Source organism: Larimichthys crocea, chromosome XIV (assembly GCF_000972845.2).
Source record: "Larimichthys crocea isolate SSNF chromosome XIV, L_crocea_2.0, whole genome shotgun sequence".
Lineage (NCBI taxonomy): Eukaryota > Metazoa > Chordata > Actinopteri > Sciaenidae > Larimichthys > Larimichthys crocea.
The window spans coordinates 13,356,736-13,379,892 of record NC_040024.1 but is presented as its reverse complement, the minus strand read 5'-3'; the positions used below and the strand labels follow the sequence as shown (position 1 = coordinate 13,379,892).

The following is a 23,157-nucleotide window of genomic DNA, read 5'->3' as shown; positions in this document are numbered from 1 at the left end:
TTAGTCCCTGCATAAATCTAACAGGAGGAATCCAGTCTGGATCCACGTCCACTTTCCTAAATCTCTTTTGCCATTGTATGTGACAGAGATGTCAGGCCAGAACACAAACACATTCCTGGCAGACAAAGTTCTACTGCTTTAGATGCTTCAGGATTACTGCAGCTGTATTCAGTTAGTCATAAAGGAAGAAGGTATAAAGGTGTTACTATGGCAGGCTAATGCAGGGCAATGCTCTGAGGGAGAATCACGTCTCTTTCTAGTTTTGCACGTCGACAAAACCTCAGCTTTCATCAGTCTATTAGTCAATACTCTGTGTGGGAGCATAGACACAGGTCTAAAGACAATGCTCAACGAGAAGAAGGTGTTAGAAGGGTGAATGTCAGGGACCAGCATCTGGCTAAAAGGTGGCACGACACTGAACATCAAGATGTTCAAAATGTTAGTTTAGACTAATGTAATGATAATACATTAGAGTATTCCATTCTCACTTTTTCCTCGTTTCATTGTTTCTTCTCCCATTTTACAGTCAGACTTTAATCCGTTTTTTCCAAGACCTCAGCCGTGTCGACTGTACCGAAAATGGTGAATTAATGTGGCTGTCAGGGCTAAGTGGAGGTGTTGAGAAATTGCAGATATTACTGAGGTCAATACCAGTCCAGAGATCAGACAGCGGGCGGCTGAGACTGGGGGTTTCTTCTCTAACATCCATCTGATCTTATTGACTTTTCAAGGGTGATACTTAGAGCTGTGGAATGAACTACCAATGGCTGATGTGCTGAAGTGATATTACAAAGGATTCAGCCGACTGTGGTGTGAAGTTTGCAGTGAATCTGAACATGAATGGAAAAATTTCACAGCAATCGTTCCCACATGTCAAACACAGATGTAACTGCTTCCAAAGGGAGGAAATTTTGGACCCACACCTAATCTTGTTCATTAGTCTTAAGACACTCAAAGGATAAATCCAGTTTCTAACCTGAGTCTGAGCTGGGGTTATGTCTTAGCATCCTCTCTCAAGACAGGTAAGCTAGTCCTGTCTTAGTCAAGTCTAAGTCCTAAAGTTTCTGTTGCTTTTTTATCTTCTCACAACATATTTTCCTTGAACGGGATCAAGTCATTCCAATTCAAACGGTTAAGTCCAGGTGAAGTCTCAAGTCACTGATGTTGATCCACCCACCCATCCATGTATTTCCTTCCACTTATCCAGTGTCAGGTCACAGTGGCAGCAGGTTTAGCAGGTTGTTGGGGGGGTGTTGGGGGTGTTGTTCGTCCAGGGCGCAAATGTAGCGAGAACCGGCGCTGCTTCCTAGCAACACATTCTAGCTCCTCCTTGGGGATCCCAAGGCATTCCCAGGCCAGATGGGCTATATCCCCCCCACAGCGGGTTCTGGGTTTGCCCCAGGGTCTCCTACCCATTGGACGTACCCAGAACACCTCCAAAGGAAGGCGCCCAAGGGGCATCCCAATCAATGGTGGACTGAAAAAATCAAGGTCAAGAGTTGAGGTTGAGTTGCAAGAGAAAAAAAAATACTAATTATGTTTGAAACCTACCCATTGTTATTCTGTGGAAAAGAAATATGTGGTTTCTGTTTTTTCTAGGGTTTTCTAGGGTTCAGGTTTTTGTTATGGGTCTTATTTTTGCTTGTTTTTGGAAACTGACAAGATAAACTTAGGTACTAGTACAAACAATATCCACATTTTTCACCGAAACCCTTTTTCCATTAAGAAATAGCAGCCAAAAGAAACTATCAAATGTATCTAAAGTATCATCTGCAGTCACCTGGTGTACTCAATCTCACTCTCAGACTGCAGCCAAGTCTCAGCAGAGAAGCAGCCAGTCTGAAGCAGTAAAAAAATGTTTTCTCTACCCGTACAAACAGTCTGACTGAGAATGGCAATGCAGAGTAAGACCAAAGAAATGTCAGGCATGAGAGAGAGACAGCAAGAAAAAAAAGGCATATGGTTTTGATTTCCTACTTTCTGAGAAGTGAAAACCTGATATGGAATAGACACATTTTCTCAATAAATATTTATATATTTAATGTCATCACATTCAAATAAATCAATCCAAAGTGTTTCCACCTCACTGTGAAAATACCAAAGATCAGGAGAGGAAATGAGAAGGAGATGGACGGAGTCACAGCGATGACCAACGTTTGGCCATTTCAACCAACAATCTGTCTGTCTGGGCAAGCGTCCATCATCAAGACCAAGTCCAAAGATCAGTTATTTGAAAAGCTGTCAACAGAAATGTGGTCAGTCATGATGACAAACGCTGCACACAACCCTTAAGAGAGCACATGCACACTGTCGACAGCAGGGTGACGAGACAGCAGGGAGTGAGTATCGCTCACACTTCAAAGCATGACACACAGAAAGCAGCCAGGAGTCACACAGGTAAGGAAGCATGGGGCTTTCTACACCACACATGTACACATGAACGTGACACACACACGGACAATCTGTGCTAAGTGAGAGAGATGAATGGATTAGAGCCCCCTGCTGTAGAAACACTGAGGCTGCCAGCCACACATTCACTTTACCACTGACAGACTGTGGAAGTCTGAGCGTCCAAATTAAAAGAAGGGTCCAGATTCTAAAAACGTCTCCGAGGTCACGTGACAGCATACAAAAACTATGCCAAATATGCAAAATGCAAAATATATGCCGCTCTGCTCTAAGTCAGGGATGTTCAAGAAAATGACTGACATAATAAACGAACATTCATTTATTTATCACATAAGATTATTAACATTAGGATCATTGATATGGGGGAACTATCGTAATCTTCTCTTTTTTTTGTGATGCTAGCAGGCACTTCCCTTAAGTTGCATGCATTGATTCGTGATGGCGGTAGATGATGCAACCCCACATACAGCAAATGTCATTTGGCAAATCAAACAGTGCGTTTGTTCCCAGATATCAGAAAATAATTTGGTCTGTAGATGAGGAACAAGTCCAATCAGCAGCGACATGAAGAACAGATCTGAGTCTTGCCTTTTCATCACAGTGACACAGGCCAGAGAATTTGTTGAACCAAACTTTCAAATCCACGCTGATGTTGAGCCTTGTGTTTGTTGGACAAATCAGCACTAACATCACACGACAACAAGAATCTGTGTGATTATGTGTACAGACCCAGAAAATACTGAGGGTGGAGTTCCTCTTTAATGCTTTTGTCACGAGCCACACATGCCTGTATTTATCCATCATTCTTATGTATTTATGGAATTCTGACCCACATGGCATTCCACACCAGGCGAGACGTTAACTAAACAATCACATTTACACATGCAGGCCTCATGCAGGCTAGATAATAGATTTTGTATAGCAGCCATAAAAGGAAACTGGCATCCTCTTTAACACACAAAAAGCTAATTGCAGTGGAGTGTATGGAGACATAATTAGCTTTTGGAGAGATGTTCAAACCATGACATCACTTTGACCAAAATCGCACAACAGCTGCAACCACAGAACCACAAAGAGCAGTCATCGCTACACACAGAGGAGGAGTCGATTTAACAGGATACAAAGAGCGGCGATAAACACACACACACACACACACAACACACAAGACCTCGAGGAACAACAACAGGGTGGGTGTGAAGTTCAGAGACAATTGGTATAATAAATGATTTTGAATTGTTCCTCCATTAGCTCAGGGCACATTGAAAACAAACATGTCCTGATGTGAAGATGAGTGTAAAGTCAGCACTGTCAGCGTGTAACCCGACTGATCGATCAGGACTGACATGACCTGCGGAATCCCGTGTCAGTCAGCTGCTTATGTCAGCAATTTGTGATTGACATTAAAGATCTTCCAGAGAAATATATCCTGTGAAAAACAAACAGATTGTGTGTTTTTGGAGATTTATTTTTCTTTTTTTCTGACATTTTTTTTATTTGACACGACAGCCTTAGAGAGACAGGAAAGCAGAGAGTGATGACAGGGACCACAGGACGGAGTCAGACATGGAGCATATACAAGTTTTGCACATGAAACAGCTTTCAACCCTCTGTGCTACAGTCAGTTTAGTCAGTTCTGGAATAGTATGGAGGTTTTACACCCAACCCTGTGTACAAGTCTATAAAATAGACATAATATGCCAAATATGCATATAAAGCCAACACAATAGAAAACCCTGGATTACACAGCTGTGATAGATAGATATGAAATCAAAACATTGGTATGAAGGCTCACTGTACGCCGCCCTTATGCTTTAAGGTTCCAGATGACATAACATTCTGTTGCACAGTGCACATTTTAGGGTGGACACCAAGAAAGAAGAAAACAGATTCATCATGATTCATCATGTTTTTATTCATTTTCAGCATTTGGCCACGACCCAAGTCTTGATGAGGGTGAGTCATCTGCATCAGAACCATACCGTACACCCAGCAGTGCAGCGGCACAGCTAAGCCTTGAGCTAAAGCCAAACCTGGCTTAGCACTGCTAAAAAGCTAATCTAATTTCCTCCAGAGTCTTCCATCATTGGAATTGGAGCAGCGAGCGACACTGAGCGAGCGCCAAGCTTGAGCCATTTCAGAAAGAGCAGTCCCCCACCCCTGGACGGTTGTTTTGTTTTAGTAAACGTAATGTAACCAGGCATAATTCATTTCACAATCTGACACATGACATGTAATGCACTGTGAGCGATTCAGTCAAACTTTCTTTAAACTGTCCACCTAAGGGGGAAGGCACACCCAGCCTCACCCAGATACAGCCCCTCTCTCTGGGGTGAGATGGGTTACATTTCATACGCGAGGCGACATCATGGAAAATCATTCCAACACGTTGTTCTGAAAAAAAGCGTTGCAAATGTCCCGACGACGCTCTGACTTAATGATGTCACATCCAGAAGAGAAGGAGCTCTTGTGATCTCTGAAACGTGAAACTGAACGTTTACATTCTGTTATTATACAAGAGTTTATCACAACTATTGATACACACAAGAAACAAGAACAAGCCACCTTGAAATTTTAACTGGAAGTTTACATTAATGTTTATATGGTTTTAGTCATAGACATAATAAATCATGGATATTATCTCCATGCCATCACCCACAGGTTTCTGTAGAGCTGCTGAAGCTCAGTGTGGTGGCTCAGCTTGTTGCCATGTGGCCTGTCCTGCCTTCTGAACAGGTGAGTTGTATAAAAATTCACTCTCAGTACAGTTGTCATGAACGGGGAAATTTAGAAAATTAGAATAAACATGTTTATTTCTGCTGTGAAGTTGGACATTTTAACATGGGGACCTATGGAGACTGACAGAGCCAGCCTCAAGTGGACGTTTGAGGAAGTGCAGTTTTTGACGTTCTGTGTTTGCACTTCACGGCCAAAAATAAAAACACAAGTGTTGTGTATTTTTTGTAGTTCTAAAACTGGGACTGAGAAACTGCAAAGATCTGTGTGTGTTCTACTGATCCACTGAGCTGCAGGTTGACTGTGATGGAAAAAACTCATGTCTGGCAGCTGGTCACCCTTCTACAAAAGAAATATTACAACACATTCCCTCTTTTCTGACAAGTCTTTTTCATACCGGCCCTTACATCTGACTGCCTTACTATATTTAGCTGTTGAGTCATAACGTTCACATTCCTAAAATATCATTTGTAAGTGAAACAATATTGAGGAGAAAGCATGAAATCCTCAAGGATTATGCATTCACTAGACAGAATTTTTCCAACATTTCCTGCCAAGCAATCACACACACACAAACAAACAACTCTTTACACACTGTTCCACTGGCTGATGTCCACGTGCAACAACTACAAGGCAAAGCCAGCACGTGTGTGTGTGTGTGTGTGTGTGTGTATGTGTGTGTGTGTGTGTGTGTGTGTGTGTGTGTGTGTGTGTGTGTGTTGAAGACTGTTAACCAGTTCATAAGACCAGAGAGAAGAGCCTGATGAAATTGACTGTGTGTCATCAGCGTGCTTATGCAGCACCCTGCAGACAGGACCCCCCCATCAGTGCTATTGATCGGCCGTGTGCTGGGCGGCATACAGAGTATCCTCGTGCCATAATGGGAGTTCAAACGTACTGGCTGCTGGGCCATAACAACCTTCACCTCAAGGCCTGCTCTGAACGTCAATCCCCCTCCTGACAGCATGGACCGAGAGAGGCGGGAAGAGCTCTGATGGATGGGACAGGGACAGATGAGAGGGGACAGTGTGTAGGAATGGTGTGTGTGTGTGTGTGTGTGTGTGTGTGTGTGTGTGTGTGTGTGTGTGTGTGTGTGTGTGTGTGTGTAGATAAACTAGTTCTCGTATTGCTAGCAGCACTAAATGATATCAATTCACCAAAGGCAAGCTAATTAAGCTGCAGAGAAGCAGTATAGATACAGCGTACCATATGAGACTATTTAGAAAGTGCTACTGTGTGTGTAGCATCTTAGCATTAGGAACCATGTTACATAATTTAAAAGACATTAAATCAACAAGACAACAGAACAATTCTGAAGCCTAAATACTGAAGTCACTGTCAATAGGAGGCCCTGGGTTTGAGCCATGGACTGTATAAAACATGGATGTAGTCTCTGTGACGTTGACGTTGTGAATCTCAGTGTGGTCGCTTTGGCAGTTGCCGTCTTGGCTGTCCTCTGCAGGATAATCTAAAAATGGGCAAAGCGTGGGTGGAGCTGAGGTGGGCTGAATGACACCTGGGTGCTCAAACAAGCCATCTCTAATGACATCCACCTGCCAATCAAAGTGTCCACGCTCTTAATCCTGCATAACTTTAAGCCTTAATATATATGAACAGGTGAGTTGTATATAAATTCACCCTCAGTACAGTTTTCATGAACAGGGAAATTAGCTACAGAGACCAAAACTGTTTTTTGTACCAGGCTGTAAACATGTTTATTTCTACTGTGAAGTTGGACATTTGGACATGGGGACTTATGGAGACTGACTCACTTCTGGAGCCAGCCTCAAGTGGACGTTTGAGGAACTGCAGTTTATGACGCTTCTGCATTGGCTTCACTTCACAGCCACAGAGGTTGCTGCTTGGTTTCTATGGAAAGGTTTAAATGTCTCAGAGAATCAGACACAAATCTTCTGACTTAACCAATCTATTGTAATTGATGCTGTTCTAGCAGCAGATCTTCAGAATGTCTTTCTGCTCAATACTTTGCTCCAGAGGAAGATGAATTCTGCTGTTTTGACCTTTCCAAGCGCTACTCATGAGAGAGGCAGCGATCTGATTGGCCAGATAAGTATGCTGACATTATTGATCAGGAATCTGCAATGACCGATCCGCAGTTTGTCAGCGTCAATATAACACTCTGTTTCCACTGTCTGTTCCAGTCGTTCAATCAAGGAAGGCCACCAACTCAGGTTTCAGTGCTGCAGTCTCGTGTTATTTTACATACAGTGGTGTACAGACGAACCATCGGTTTGGCAGATTAATCTGCACCGATAGGACCATTACCAGAAGAAATTGGCACCAATGTTGGCCGGTGGCTGTGCAGCCTCCACCTGTCGTGCTGAGTGTACACTACAGTAGCAACTAGCGGCTGTAAGCATACACACAAGTCAACTCAGGGAATATCAATGCCAGGGTTTGAAACCGAAATGGGCCAATCTACTTACCAGTAGAGGAAGCCCAGTCTATCCTGAGACTGATGGTCGATTAGCTTGCCAACCCCTGGCAATGAGCCAAATCTGTAATTCATAGTTTGCCCATTGTGCAGAATTGGATTAATTTCCAACTCCCATCTACTGACTTAATTACTCCATGGAGCTACCATCAAACTGCCTGGCTGCCAGGACGGCCCCTCCCTGGAGCCAGCATCAATGTACTGGCCAATTCAAGGGAGGTAAACTGTTGGATTTGTCGGAGAATCACTAAGCTTGTCTACAAAATGCAAGATGTTTCACTACTGGCCAACAGTTGTATGTCTCAAACTGAGTATTGTTTAATTAATCTTTGGGGATCCCAATGAGGAGTTTTTTTGTTTTTTTCTGTGTATTCTGTGCTTTGTATTGAGCACTTAATATCATACACTGAGATGCTTCTTGTTGTTTGTTATTGCCATTTTGAAATACCTGGTTGTTGGTGACCATGTACTGAAAGAAACAGTGCTGTGAGGTTGACTGAAGTATTACCTTTGTTAATCTTAAACTGTGACTGGGATAGGAGATGTTCCTGCTCCGAACAATCATTATTGTATCATCTTTCAAAAATCACTTGACCTCTAATTTAGAATTTTTAAATCTGGAAAAAAAGAAAGTTCTCATATGAACACATCAGTGGCTTTCTTAATCTAAGTTGTTAAGACAATAAACTATAATCAAATCATAGTAACCAGGTAGTTTAACCCCAAGAACTGTATCTTCTAGCTCGTGCAGAAGCTGCCAGTAGTTCCTCGGGGAATGCTGATTCGTTCGAACCACTGTGTTCGGACACAAGCGCATGGCTTAAAATGCTCTTGTTATTTTGTGAGCTTGTGAATTCAGCTGTCAAGGCCAAGTGGACGTGACTGAAGGTGGAATCAGGTGAAAACACATCATCCATGACATGGAAAAGGTTAATCCTGAGTAAAAAGTTGTGATTATCCTGGAGCTTTTATCAGTCTGCCTCATAGAGGTACAGACGATAGAGACTAACAGAAAGAACTGAAGTTCCTGATGAGTTGTATTGCTACACCAGAGGTCCCTAACATCTGTACAGATGGTACATTTGATGTGGTGAGGATGATCTGCTTTCTGAATATACAATACATAACCTCTCTGAGATGACCTGTAGTGTGGGGACCTGGATGCCAGCACCGCCTTTAAGATATTTCAAATAAATCAAAAACTCAACAGGCAGTGTGAGGTTACACTGTGGCCTTTAACTGATGCCGACAAGAGGAGGCTTCAAATTCTTTCCCTTCTTCACACAAACAGGGCCAGACAGAGTAATCAGAGTTGCACAGGAGCCTGTTGTTGCAGGTATATTAGTCACATGCTCGGACTATAAATGTAGAACACACGCGCAGGACACGTGTAGGACGCTCATTAGTTTTCTTCACTGAACTGCTTCAGAGCAACTCTGTGGATAACATCAGCCTCTCCAATACAGTCCAATCTCCGGTCTCATTGGCATTCCGACCACACATGCTCATAGTGACACTCATTTTCTTCTGGGGACTGTGCACACAACGCACTGCACACACAAGAAGTACAAACACACCGAACAGTGTCGGTGCTGCTGAAACACAAAAAAAACATAAATGTGTGTTCAGATATAGATGCTGTTGTACATATATCATGTTGGCTGCTGTTTCCTGAGCTCATGCGTCTGACAGAGGAAGCAGAGATGGACGCTCGTTTCCACTGACCTCTCAGATTGCTGCAGGTCACATGATAAAACAGTCTTAATTTAGATACTGGTTTTAAATAGACCTGCTTATCAACCCACTTCTCCACTCTGAACACTACACAACATCCTGTATGTCATTTATTATCCACGTTTTAAATGCTTATTTTTAATGGCCATTTCCTTGAAAGAAGTGGTGTGAATATTTACCTTGTAAAAACTCCTGAAAGATAGAGCTTATTAAAGAAATATCATAGATAGCAAACTATTGTAAAACCCAGAAAGAACTGTTCATTTTCCAACACAACAAAATCCATCAAAGCCCCATTACATGTCAGCGTCAGACACAAACTTAATTACAACCTAAAATGATTGCATCAGTCATGAGTGGTGATGAGTGGTGCTTCTGGGGCTGTTTGTGGTTGATGGTGTTGGTTTAGCGTGCATCTAAAAACTTGTACGATTAAAGTGTAACTAAACCCTCAGATTCAGCTTAGCTCCAGCTCTTTGTGCAAATTTAAATATGCAGCAGAGGACAGTCACTGTAGGGAGCCCGGCCTCATGGCTACGTAGTTCGTGATGTGGCAGGTAACGCCAACCAGACTGACAGACTGACCTCCGCTAAGTGGAACAGAAATAAGTATAAGTACACTGTAGCTGGAGGGGAACTGCAGGGTGATAAACCTCTGTGGGTTTGTCACTCTCAGCAACACCTTTCACATTATACAGCCATGTGATCACTTCAATATAAAATAGTCTTTTTTATCCATCAGACAGTTAACAGTCTTAAACCTGCAGGTAATCTCTCAGAGGTCTGGTGGTCTGGGCATGTTGTCAGGCCTCTGGAGGGTCTGGCAGACTTTTTTTCTTTTCAAGGACACAGACACAAAAGACCCTGAAAGAAGCCAAAAAGAGAAAAAGAGCGCTGTCCGATCAAATGACCGATTGTGTGGGGGCTTTTTTTGGGAAACGAACAGCTCCCTAAAATCCGCCTCCTTCTGTGACGAACACAAGTGCTGGCTTTGTCCCTGGAGGCTGCTGACCGTCCCTGTGCACACAGACTGCTATTCAGGCTGCTTACTCTCTCTCTCTCACACACACACACACACAAAAACAAGAAGAGCCTCCAGCTTGCACTTAATTCCATCAATGAGGTGTACCGCTGTGGTGCACCTCGCATGTCCTGCGTGTCCTCATGGACAGAGTACACATACAGTGGCTTTATATACCACCCAGGAGGCCCGGTGAAGGCATGCCACCAATGTGACACATGCCCACGGCCCAGCGCCTGGACGGCTGCCTAAATAGTCTCTATGAGCCCACACCAGAGCAAATATGCTGTCAGCGCCTTCAGATTCAGATCAGAGAGGGAGCCGGTGAGTGTCTGAGGAGGACAGGATGTAGTGAGTGAAGCTCAAAGGAAAAGGACGGATCCAGATCCTCAGCTACAACCACTGCTGGACATTTAGTTGAGGTCAGATGAGATGCGTGGACGTGAATACCCATGCTCACTCTACATCTATGGCGTTAACCAGGATGGAGTCTAAACTACTGAACTGTGGGGACAGCTAAGGACATGGGTACCCACTGTGAGCTCAGTCCAATTTAAACCAACTGAGGAACATTTCCACTACCTCTTCACTGTGTACAATCTGTTAAAGAGATCCTCTGTAGTTCCAAAGCACAGGTCTATAAATAGAAGCTACGTGTGAAGCTTGAATGAAGAGAGATGTCATGTCACATAACAAACAGGGCAGTCTTTTTCATAATTCCATGTACAACTTTCATTCATCATTCGTAAGATTACCTAACTGAATTTTCCTGACAAATCAAATCAAATCAAATCAAATCAAATTTCATGGCTGTCTGTGTAGTAGTTGTTGTTGTCCACCCCTCATGGCTCTGAGTTTAACTGAACCTTAGACTAGAAATTCTGATAACTTGAGACTACTCTCCGACACATTCAGTGTTTTGGTAGACAGATCTGCACGCTGCTGCTGGCTCCAGGGAGTGGCCATCCTGGCAGCCAGGCGGTTTGATGGGGGCTCCATGGAGTAATTAAGTTAAAGGATGGAGTTGGAGATTAATCCAATTCTGCAAAATGGGCAAACTATGAATTACAGCGATCTGGCCTGTTGCCAGGGGTTGGCAGGCTAATCGAGTATCAGTCCTAGGATAGACCAGGCCTCCTCTACCGGTGAGTAGATTGGCCTTATTTGGTTTCAAACACTGGCATAGATGTTCCCTGAGTTGACTTGTGTGTATGCTTACAGCCACCATTCACTACAGTATTATATGTTCTATGTGATTGAAGGAGGTTACACAGCCATCAGCCAGCATGGAGCCAGTTTCTTCTGATAACGATTAAAACATCTGAATGACATTGATTAATTGGCTAAACCAATGATTAGGTTGACTTCTGCTTGAGTTCAGTTGAGTTCGGACACTCAGACAGGTGTTTTATAAAAGTGTAGCAGAGTTACATGTGAAAACCTGAAAGTGAAGAAAAGATTAATATGTATTTGTCTGACTGATGCTTCCTCCCAGCTTAGCTCGACTGCCCACCATCACGGCTCATGGTTGGCTTGACATCAGTTGATGAGTCTGTGGGACGAGCATGTGATGGGATTTGTGGGGATGAAGTGATGGGAATATGAGAAAGAGACAGACATAATGTTGCTAATGAAATGACTTGATCAAACTTCAGTGAGTGAGAGGTCAAAGCAGAACAAAGACATTGTGTGAGGTCGAGGAATGGAGGAGGATTTAAACTATGAGGACGATGAGAGAACTTGAATGAGTCAGATCTGTGAGCGCAGTCTCTCTGGACAGATCGGAGCTTTGGATTTACTAAACAGCAGCATGACACAGCAAATTGAGCTTGGTACATCCGTTTACTGCCATCTGAACGACACATCTGTGTGCTATGACACCTGTCAGACTGCCAATAATCCGCAAACCCCCCCACGCTCAGCCATGACCAGCTGAAAGACGGTCTGTCCTCTGATTAGAGATAAGGCCAGTTTAGAATTCAGCCTCATTCAGATGCAAACAATACAATCATTTTCCAGTCAAGCAAACTTTGTGAGAAACTGTGGACAGAGTTGCCTTTCTACTGTTCATGAAACAAGTGCCAACAGGCAAGACTTGCAAGTTCTCGTCAATGACAAACATGCTGGTGCCGTAAATCACATATTACTGAACAAGACTAAGAATCTACAGTCACTCTAGCACCTCAGCGTAGACTGCATATCAATCATGATGTAAACCCTCTTTTCATAGCATCCAAGCTGTGCAGAGAGTTCACAACCCTGTTAACTGATTTAACTCCTGGCAATCTAAGCTAGCTCTGTTTCCATTAATGTATAGCAAGTAATCAGCCGCTGAATTGAATGAATAGAACTGAATTAACTGGGTTGAGTAAGAGCAGCAAAAATACACTATGAGTAACAGCGAAGCACAACCAGAAATGAGACTAAGCACTTACTGGGTCACATTTTTTGGTCACTATGTGACATAATGTGCAAAAATAGATATTCAGTTTGAACCTGTGTACTTTTTTTTTTTCCTTCTTAGGAGGAACATTATTTCTGGCCATCGTGGACTCACCACTGTAGACAGGATTGAGAATGGGAACGTCATCTCCTAGCTACCTACTGTAGCTTCCTAAGTATATCTATGAAAAATAGTGACAGAAATTTAACACAGCTGGGCAGCAATGTCCTCGATTGGTAACATAACTATAGTATCTGTTTTGACAGAAAATGTCACTTTCTATTTGGTTTGTTTATTCTTGGTTGGTTTAGGAAGAACTCCAGAAACTGACATGGGCGTCAGGTTAGGCTGAATCAATGAAGTAAAACTAAATCACAGTTATTTGTCGGTACAGCTGCTGTTGCTCTGTTACTGGATACACTGTCTGTGCCCTTGTCACATTGTCAGTCTTTTTAATGTGAACATTAAACATTAACTTGTATGGTAAGATGTCCTTACCAGTCCTGTCACGTTCACATTGAAATGCTGTGATGATCATGTTTTCCACTGTAATAATAAAAACCTTGACATTGAATCAGATTGTTGATATTTGATTTGACTTTTAGCTCCTTAAAAACTTTAAAGCCTCTCAGACATCCTCATGAGAGCAGCCATCCCTGCAGAAGACAAAGCTGAGATTCTCATCTTTCTAGTCGCACAATACAGTATGTGTGGGATATTGACTGAGGTGAGTGGAGGGCGTCTGGCTGAATAGCTGGGTCTGTTGGGGCTGGTGGGCAGGATGATGAATGAGATTTTTACAGACGTGCAGATTTCTGTCAGCCAACGTCCATAGGTGGAGGTGCGTGTTGCCAAAAATGTAAATGAAGCATAATTAAAGGACCAATTCCTAAATTTTAGTTCACATAGTTGTGAAACGGATTGTTGTTCATGTTCAGTGCATCATGAATAAAAGCCTGTTTTACTGCCATGTTTGATTTACCAGTGTCTGTTACTGCTGTGTACTGTACACCATCTATCATTAAGGTATAAATGGGTTCATATATCAGGATGAAGCATGTTTCTGTGCTGAGGACAGGAAGATGACTGTGCAATCATTCATCATGTGTGCTCAAATACAGATAACCATTATTCTCACGTTAGTCGTGCTACCTTAAAGGTCCCATATTTCACATTTTTTCCAGTGTTTTGTTGGTTTGTTTATATCAATAAGATATGTTTGTGGTTTCAAATACCAAAAGCAAACTCAAAGCAGTTTTACATTCCTCACTGGAGCATGAGAAAGAACAAGGTGCTTTTCATTAATATTAATGAGCCTCTCCTGGCCAATCACAGGTGGGCCATGCTGGGTGTGTGGCTGGGGGCAGGACTGTACAGTTGTGACATCATAAATTTACATACATCCTGGTAGCTTGTTTAAAGGCTCAGTTTCTTAGTATGGAGGCATGCTCTCTATGATATGGGACCTTTGAAACTACTTGACGTGTGTGTTATTGTGCTTTGCGCTTATAGATTATATGTCACGTTAGCTTTTTGAAGAAGCTAACAAACACCCATAGGGAACGATGCACTAACATCAGTTTGCAGTTGCGATATCTAATTCACTGGTCAACCGCCGAACGTTCAAGAGCTTAAAAACGTACTAGTCTAGACGCTACATGATGTGGAGCACACCACGGCTAAAATTAGCAGCCAGACAACATTTATAACACAACACAAACATACAGCCTTGGAGTATGAACAATAAGCACATGAGCTTCTTTCTTTAACTGGTGTCTTATTTTGTACAAACGTGGACATGTCTTATCTTGCACCTTAGCGTGTTGAACGAGCTAACACACATTCACCAGGGGATAAGCTCGCTGTGTGCTAATGTCAGTTTGCAGGCGAGCTAATTAGAGCTAATTAGTGCTCGCCACCACTGACAGATATCATCCACCTTTAACCTCTTGAAGGCTAAATAAGCATTTCTGATACATATTCAATGAGACATTCTCGACCTTTCAGTAACTGAAAAAATTATGTAATAACTAGTTTGACCTTTGACTGCAAAGATATTTTAGATATTTGTGACTTTACAGACAGAAACTAATGGGAGAAAAAAGTACATTTTGAATGGAATAACTACATCATAACTTTTATTGCAGCAGAGATAGTATTATTGATTTTACTATGAAAAACAGTAGATAAAAGTTATGCTGACTGTGATTCTGTGTAAGAAACATCCCTGAGAGAAGAGAATGCGTAATTCTTTTCTTTTACATTACATAACAAAAGGGTTTATGGGAAACCTAGTACTAAATCTGAGCACTGAAGTTTCCAGCGTGAGAAGTTTTTAATAATCTATTCTACGCTCTCATTAGTTTATCAAGGTGTCACATTCATTTTGTTGATAACGTGATGACTAAAATAAAAATAGCTTCTGAAGAGCATTTCTTACATTCTTTGACTTTCTCTCTTCAATCTTCAGATTTCTATACTTAGGCCCATCACCCAGTGTGCTGCACCTAAGTATCTTAAGTATCTGCTCTGCTGGAAAAATGCTTAGTCATGTCCTGCAAGGTGGAGGCAGAGACAGAGGCAGATACTGGGCGTTGTGACTGCAGAGGAAGAAACTATGTACCCTTGAGCACTTTAACACAACAATGACCTCGCTGCTGCTCCTGAGCCCAACAATCTGAACCCACCCTCAGTTTAGATGACACTGTTCAAATACACACCATTCCATTCTGTGTTTGTTGTGTTGTTTTCATACTAACTGCTTTTCTCGTGATCATTTCTGTCACTGGAGAAAATATGTAATAGAGACAGAAGCGTCTGTATCACTGTAGCAGTGTGAGATATCAGTGACATCACTTGAGGTGATGAATCAGTGTCTGACAGCACGAGAGTGCGCACACACACACAACCTCCATTACCTCCTTACCTACTACCTAAACACTCCTATCCACCATTTCACTCTGACTTCTTTCGCTCTCAGCAAAATTCATTTTTGCTGAGAGCGATAAATATATACACACAATATCCTCACTGTTTGTTTTGGTCAAAACTGTAACTATTGATTTTCCTGTAGCGATATTTGTGTCATCTCAGTGAGAGGTACTGACAGTTACAGCACTAAAAATATTGTCATCACTTACAACACTTACCAGACACACTACTATAGGTTTTAACTGCTTAGCCCTGTCTAAAAAACCGTAAAGCTCCATGACTCATCACAGAATAATGCATGGAAGTTAAGGAGGAGGAATGACTCAGCTGTTTAAGTAACTATCTAATGGAAAGCAATGCTAACGTTAACGAGCTCGGTGAACTAGCCTCCGACATGGCGGTTCAACATGGCGGACTCGGAAGTTTCATTCTAAGGTCATAATAACATAATGTTTTCCTATTTTTAGGAAATTATACACTAATGAAATCCTCCTATCTGACCAATGGACCTTTAAATTGATACTGGTATTGGTATTGTATTTGTTAATGTAATGTAATGTTTTTAATGCTACAGGAAGCCGACAAAAAATACAAGACTTATAGGGTGGTAAGGCAGGCAAGGGTCAAAAAGTGCCAAAGAAAAGGCAAAGTCCAGAGAAACAAAGCAACGAAAACACAAGACAGACAGATACACGAGAGGAGGCGGGATAACGAGACACAGGTGAACCTAATCAGGGTGGAACGCGTTATCAAAAATGGCGGGAAACAACAACAGCAGGAAGTAAAGTTACAGACAGGAGGAGAGGGGAGAATTACAAAATAAAACAGGAAACACTACAGGAAACCACAACAGTTTATTATTGTAGTTTAGAATTCAAACATCCGTGAAAGCTTGAAAAATCTACACAATGTGGAACTTGGTGAGGGTAAGTACACCTGAAAATTAGCTTATAAGTTCTTATTGTAGAGTAAAACTGTGGGAGTACACAACAAGTGGCAACATCCATGGCCTGGAAATGAAGCCAAGTGACAAAAACTGCAGTTCCTTAAACATCCACTTGAGGCTGGCTCCAGAAGTGAGTCGGTCTCTATAAGTCCCCATGTTCAAATGTCCAACTTCACAGCAGAAATAAACATGTTTACAGCCTGGTACAAAAACAGTTTTGGTCTCTATAGCTAATTTCCCCGTTCATGACAACTGTACTGAGGGTGAATTATTTTAAGCCATCCCTTACCTAATTAAAAGGCTCGTTTGACAACCCAGACGTCATTCCACCCACCTAATCCACCTGTCCATGTTTGCAATGTTTTTAATAATCATCCTTGTACAAACTGTTCATTAGACTCATCTTGATCTCAACAATTACTTAGGAATGATGACATAAACTAGAAGAATTAAACCAAGGTTATAATAAACCAGAATTATCCTTTTGATTTGCATCGTGTGGGAGCCTTTCCTTCACTTTCTCCTTCAGATTTAAATCTAAGCTCTTCTGGGATTTCAACCAGCAAACGTCTCAAATTCAAACCCTAACTCAATCTCCCTCCACATCGATCCATACTTCCTACTAAGACGGAAACCGAAGCCCGGTGACTATCACATTAACATCCTTTAATTGATCACGACCGAAGCACCGCATTTCTCCTCTACCATCAGTTTCTCTTTCTGCTTACATCCATCTCTCTCTCTCTCTCAGATCCACACTGCCAGTGTTACCACAGAATGATATCTTGCATCACAACCTGACCTTGGCTGAGGCAGGAGGAACACGAGTGGCAGATGTCCTCCTCTACAGGAGCAGACCTGATGGGAAATTGCACCTCCACCCCCCTCTAACTGCCCTGTCCGTCATCACAGCCTCACACTCCCGTTTTGCAATGTTAATCACTCCACTTTCACACATCCGGAGATGAATGTCCTGAAGGCTGTGACGGCTACAAACAGGAACTCGGCTCTCTTTTAGGTCTGAGCTTCTGAGGTGAAACGAAGGGAAGAAGCTCATTTGTTCTTCATGGCAGCATAGCCTGGAGGAAGTCGTAGGCTTCCTGAGTGCTTCATGTGAACTTCTATGAACGTTTAAAGGCCCCATCTGTGGGAATTTGATGTGATTATAGCATCTCTTATAACAAAGTCTGATGGTTTGCTTGTTAGTAGTTGTTAGTTGGTGCAAAACTACATTGCTTTGCTGTCAGCATGCTGACGGTTATGTACATATCATGTAACTTTGCGAGGCAGTTGGACTCGCAACATGTCAAGATCCCATGTGAATCTATCTCGCCAGGCTTCAACAGTGGTTCAGACCAATCAGTGTCCTCTGAGGAACCACCAGCAGCTGCAGCAGCCACCAGAGAGGTTAGCATAGATGCTGCTGGCATTGGCTATATTAGAATTGGAGAGTATTTCTCCAAGGAAAGAAGAACAAAGAACGACAGAAGGATGTTCTTGATGTTTTCACTCTTTCACTCTCTGCTGATTGGCACCAGTAAGAGTTAGACTATGTTATATGGGTCATAGATCTGATTGGATAGATAGATCTTTCCTGGGAATCGCCACACTGCTGGTTCTTGGGTTATGTACTTTTTTTGCTTTTCTCTTTTTAATGCTTGGCCTGACACAATGTGTCGATCAGCTGGCCGGCTCACTGGGATTTCTCTTGGTACTCCTGATGGCAAACCCAGGAAAATGACATAATTTGAGACTTTTCAAGTCTTGATGTGGTAAAATCCCCAAACAGTACAAAAATAAAACACAGCCACACCTTAAATATTTGATTATTGGGTCCATGCACTAAAAGGATTTGGTCTGTTATGTAGAAGTTCTATTAACACAGACATGAAAGGAAATGTTCTAATGCTGCCCAAAGGTAATTTCCTGATTACTTTTAGTCTTTCAGGTGCTTAGCATTAAACAAACAAGCATTAAATTAAAAAATGCTGAATTTCCTATTGAAGGTTCTTGTTTTGCATGTCTTATATAATTTTGTTGTCTGGCCTCTGGCATAAATGTATTGCAGCTTCTTGTTTGGCATACAAATCAATATGTAAACGCCTCCTGTAATTGACAGGTTAAATCATCCACACTCACATGTTCATAACAGTGCCGTGCTTTGCAGTGATTATCTGGAGTGCTTACAGGAAATACTGCGACTGTGGTTGAATGGAAAAGTCTGGCTTAATAGACAACAGGCACAGCATGGTTGAGTGTTGTCCGTCCACAGCTCTGACTCTCAGTCTTTTGTGTCACAACTCTGATGTCCAAAACACTCTAAAACTAACCAGCAAGATGATGAAACCTTGGCACGTGCAAAGAAAGGGGCACCGCAAAGTTCATCCACTGAAATACATATCATGAAAATAGATGTTGTCTGAAACTTGCTGATGAAGTGAGCACCAAGAGTCTACACCAAAGACTGTTCCACACAATATATCCACAAATTCGACAAGTTAACTGCAAATAGCTTCAACTACAAGCCAACGTTTCAATGTGTCTTAGCATCCATGCACTTAGAGTAAACCAACAGGTTACAAGTTTAGCATTTTTGTAACATAAATCAAACAAAACCATCATATGAATGGACAGATTATCTTACTGGTTGGCGAATTTTCGTGAACGCATTTACCAAAATGGTTACGCATGCCTTTGGGTAGATGTAAACCTTAAAATGTCACAGAATCATCCTCACCAAAGGTAAAACTGATTTGCAGCACAATAATCCAGTCAAGATTATTTCAGTGTAAATCTAGTTTACTAAAATGTGCAGATTTTATTAGTGTATGCACCAGGTGAACAATCCTCATTGGACTGACTAGGCGCCATCTTTTGGCCCGTCATTCAGTTCTAATAATACATCCATGTCTTAAACTCCCCACAAAAGGTCAGCACAGTGAAGACGGTTTGCAAATGAATGTGTTCATGATGGCTCAACACGTGAATTTGCACATGCAACGGCAAACATTTGTCATTTTAAAGCTGTAAAATCCGGACCATAACCAAAAGTGTGGAAGTATACAGCTTGTATGACCTTGGAGTGGGTCAGTACATGAAGCATGGGATTATAGTGTTTCCTGTCAGAGAACATAACAGGCTCCTTGTAAACAAGAAAGAGTCGAGGTGTGCAGCCCTGATATTTCAACACAGACAATGTTTTAACAGGGCAGAGGGCAGACATGATGAACCTGAACGTGCCGTGTGCACTTTAGTGTCACTGCTGTGCAGGATTTCTGGGTATAAAAATCCTCAGAGATGAAATAGCAGCTCTGTATCACTTCTCACACACTGCCCACACACACACACACACACACACACACACACACACACACACACTCCATACACAGGTCTGAGGACACGCAGCCTGGCATCCACCCTGCATTCCTGCCACTCCAGCAGTGTGTACACATTAGGACATCAGAGCCGCCAGACCCGTGACACTGATACTACCATACACCTGTTGTGAGGGCCTGTATTTGGAGCAGGCCTGTAAACAAATTCACCTTTTTTACAAAGACAACATGCTGTAAAGTGGCTGAATGTGAGTGTGTTCAGTACTGCCTGACATGCTGGCTCTGCTGTGTGTGACTCATTCACAGGCACACACACACACATTAACCTGCAGGTTGGCAGGCTGATGAAAAGGAAATAGGATCTTTCATATTTTAATGTGCTCAATGCACACACTAACACAGACAACTTCCCAGCAGTGATCTGGACCGACACGCAGGTGTCACACTGAGGGGAAACGCCTTCCCAGCCTCAGCCTGCTGTCTCTTTATGGGGCAAACTATCCACCAACACTTCAGTGTCCGTGTCAGCGACGCACAAGCAGCGCATCGGCGGCGCCGATACGTCACACCAAACTCCATTCCGAATCGATCGGGTTTACGCGTGCACTGCGATCAGCGGAAAAAAAACACGCGTGACATCGAAAGGCGTTGACTCACGCATGTGTCTTTAAGTCTTGCGTTACATTCGGGGTGCGCGTGATTCACCAAAGGGCACTCATTCCAATCCGATCTGAACTTTATCCAGTCTGATGAAGACATCCGCTCGTTTATTTGATGGGACGTGTTTACTTTGCAAACCGACTTTAAATTTTAATTGTATTAGAAATGAATCAGGATGAATGAATCCAGTGCATGCCGAATTAAAGACGAATTTCTGCTGAGTCAGACTACATGTGAAATCACGCACGCGCGCGCGCGGCTCCTGCAGAAATAGTTAAAAAGCTTTAAAGTGACACATTTCCAAATGGAGTTCTGCATGTTGTTGTTTTTTCCCACACACCCAGTGTGTGTGAATGGAAAACATCCATGTGTGCACGGCGTGCGCAGATGTGTGTGTGTGTGTGTGTGTGTGTGTGTGTGTGTGTGTGTGTACCTGTCTGGTTGTAGCGGGCTCCTCGTTCCCGATGGGTGAAGGTGTCTCTCCTTCGAGCGATGCTGGGGTGATCGGAGTAGAAGCCATGTCCCCCTCCACCTCCTCCAACACCTCCTAACACCCTCAATCACTCACTAACAACCGCTCTCCTGGTGTCACTTTCCGCGGTGTCCTCCAGCATTCAGCTCCGCTCCCCGCTGCTGCTGCTGCTGCTCCGAGAGGACCCCGTAACAGCAATGGTTTCCTGTCCGAGCACAGTGACTCTCTGTCCGGCTACACAGTGGAGCCACTGTCCCTCCTCCGGCCGGTGCTCGTATGCTTTCAGTCCGGTATTCCAGTCCAGGCAGATGACGTTCTCCCCGGGTCTCTCACTCACTTTTTCACACACACTCCCTCTCTCCTTCTCTCTCTCCCCCACCTCTCTCTCCTAGTCACACTCTCCTCCACGTCTTTGACTCCACTGTTTTCTGGATCACAGCCTGTAGCAGCAGGAGAAGAGTCTTATTTTGCATGGCATCTCTCTCCTCTCCTGTATCACTGTGTGTGTGTGTGTGTGTGTGTGTGTGTGTGTGTGTGTGTGAATCACTTCCTCCAGCACACACTCTACTACCCAGCCTTTTTTTTTCTTCTTTTTTTAGCTCAGTGCAACATTTCCTTGGCATGACAGGACACAATCCCACACGATATACAGAGTATGAATGATAAGACATGGTACAGGTTAAATGGACCTAATCTGGTGTTTCCAGGATGAAGACAAGGCGGTATTTGTGTAAAGGTGACAGCAGCAGGTGTCCTGCCTTCCTCACACACACACACACACACACACACACACACACACACAGATCTCACACATTTCTTGTAGAAAACTTGCCTTGCCTTTGCAGCATCATCAACCTCCCGCTTCTGTTTACTCGTGTGACTATGACAACACCGTTCTTTACACCTTGCATTCACACTGATGCATAAAAAAACAATTAGTGTTACCCATCATACAATACACACCTGCCTATTATTCCCCCTGCAGCAGGTTATGGGGGATGGTCTTATGGGGGGTTGGGGTACCAAAAGGGAGAAGGGACCCTCAGCCATCCGATTTGTCACAGGGGGTGCTGGAGAGGGGAGTGTGTGTAGTGCTGGGGTGAAGACGTAGGCGAGGGGGACCAGCTGGTCCTGGATGATTGGTTAAACTGGTTAAGGGCGGTGACATTGACTGCCCCTCTGGGTGACCCCAGAACAGAGAAAGGACAGAGGAAGGGGAGAGGGGCTTCCTTATAGCCCGGATCTAGGAAAGGAGACGGAACGTGCAGCAGTCTGTCAGTTAGCTGGAAATGAAGTTCTCAAAGCAAATAAAAGTAGACAGTTGGATTCAAATGTATTTTTGGCTTGTCATTGCGGTCAACATCATGTTTCTTTTATGATTGTCTGAACAGATTGTTAGACCGCCTGTTGGTCTGCCAGCGTTGCAGACGTTGTCCCTTTCTTCCTCTGTGAGGCACTGAGGGGGAAATAATCAAAAAAGCACCGTCTATCATCACAAAGTAAAACATTTTGTTGGAGGTGCAAATTCAGAGGACTCAAAAAATTGCATGTGGTTGTAATTTTCCTTGCCACTGTCACCATGAAGTGTGAAGTGAAGTGTTGGGTCTCTGTAGATAATATTATAAAGATATACTATAGGAAAGTTCTGTTATGCTTTGGTGCTATATGAATCAAATTTAACAGAATTGAATTTTCCTTCAACACAGTAGAAGGCCTTCTGGTAAGACAATCAAATATGTGTACGTAAGATGTATTTTGGATGTTTACCCTGCTGTCTTCACAACTGAAGATTAAATAATAACTAAATAATAAATAACTTTAATAAAAATCCAACCGTTGTGCAGTGTTCACAGTCTGATAAAACTCCAGAGTCATGGATATATTTCTGATTCATATGTCGTTGTTTCACATACCTGAAAAAATATGCCACAACAATGTAACCACTGGTGTGTTAGATTTACTGGTAGTTTAGTGGCACCCACCTCACCTAATTCTCCTGTTCCAAGAGTGTGGAAGAG

The 23,157-nt window shown here is 42.8% G+C and overlaps 1 long non-coding RNA gene across 1 annotated transcript; it reads left to right on the top strand.

The window, feature by feature from the left end:
• The first annotated feature begins 2,325 nt into the window (after positions 1 to 2,325).
• On the top strand, positions 2,326 to 12,996 carry LOC113747600 (uncharacterized). The gene is made up of 4 exons (XR_003463720.1): positions 2,326 to 2,397; positions 4,333 to 4,362; positions 5,068 to 5,142; positions 12,877 to 12,996. It is a non-coding gene; the product is annotated as an uncharacterized LOC113747600 (long non-coding RNA).
• The last annotated feature ends 10,161 nt before the right edge of the window (positions 12,997 to 23,157 follow it).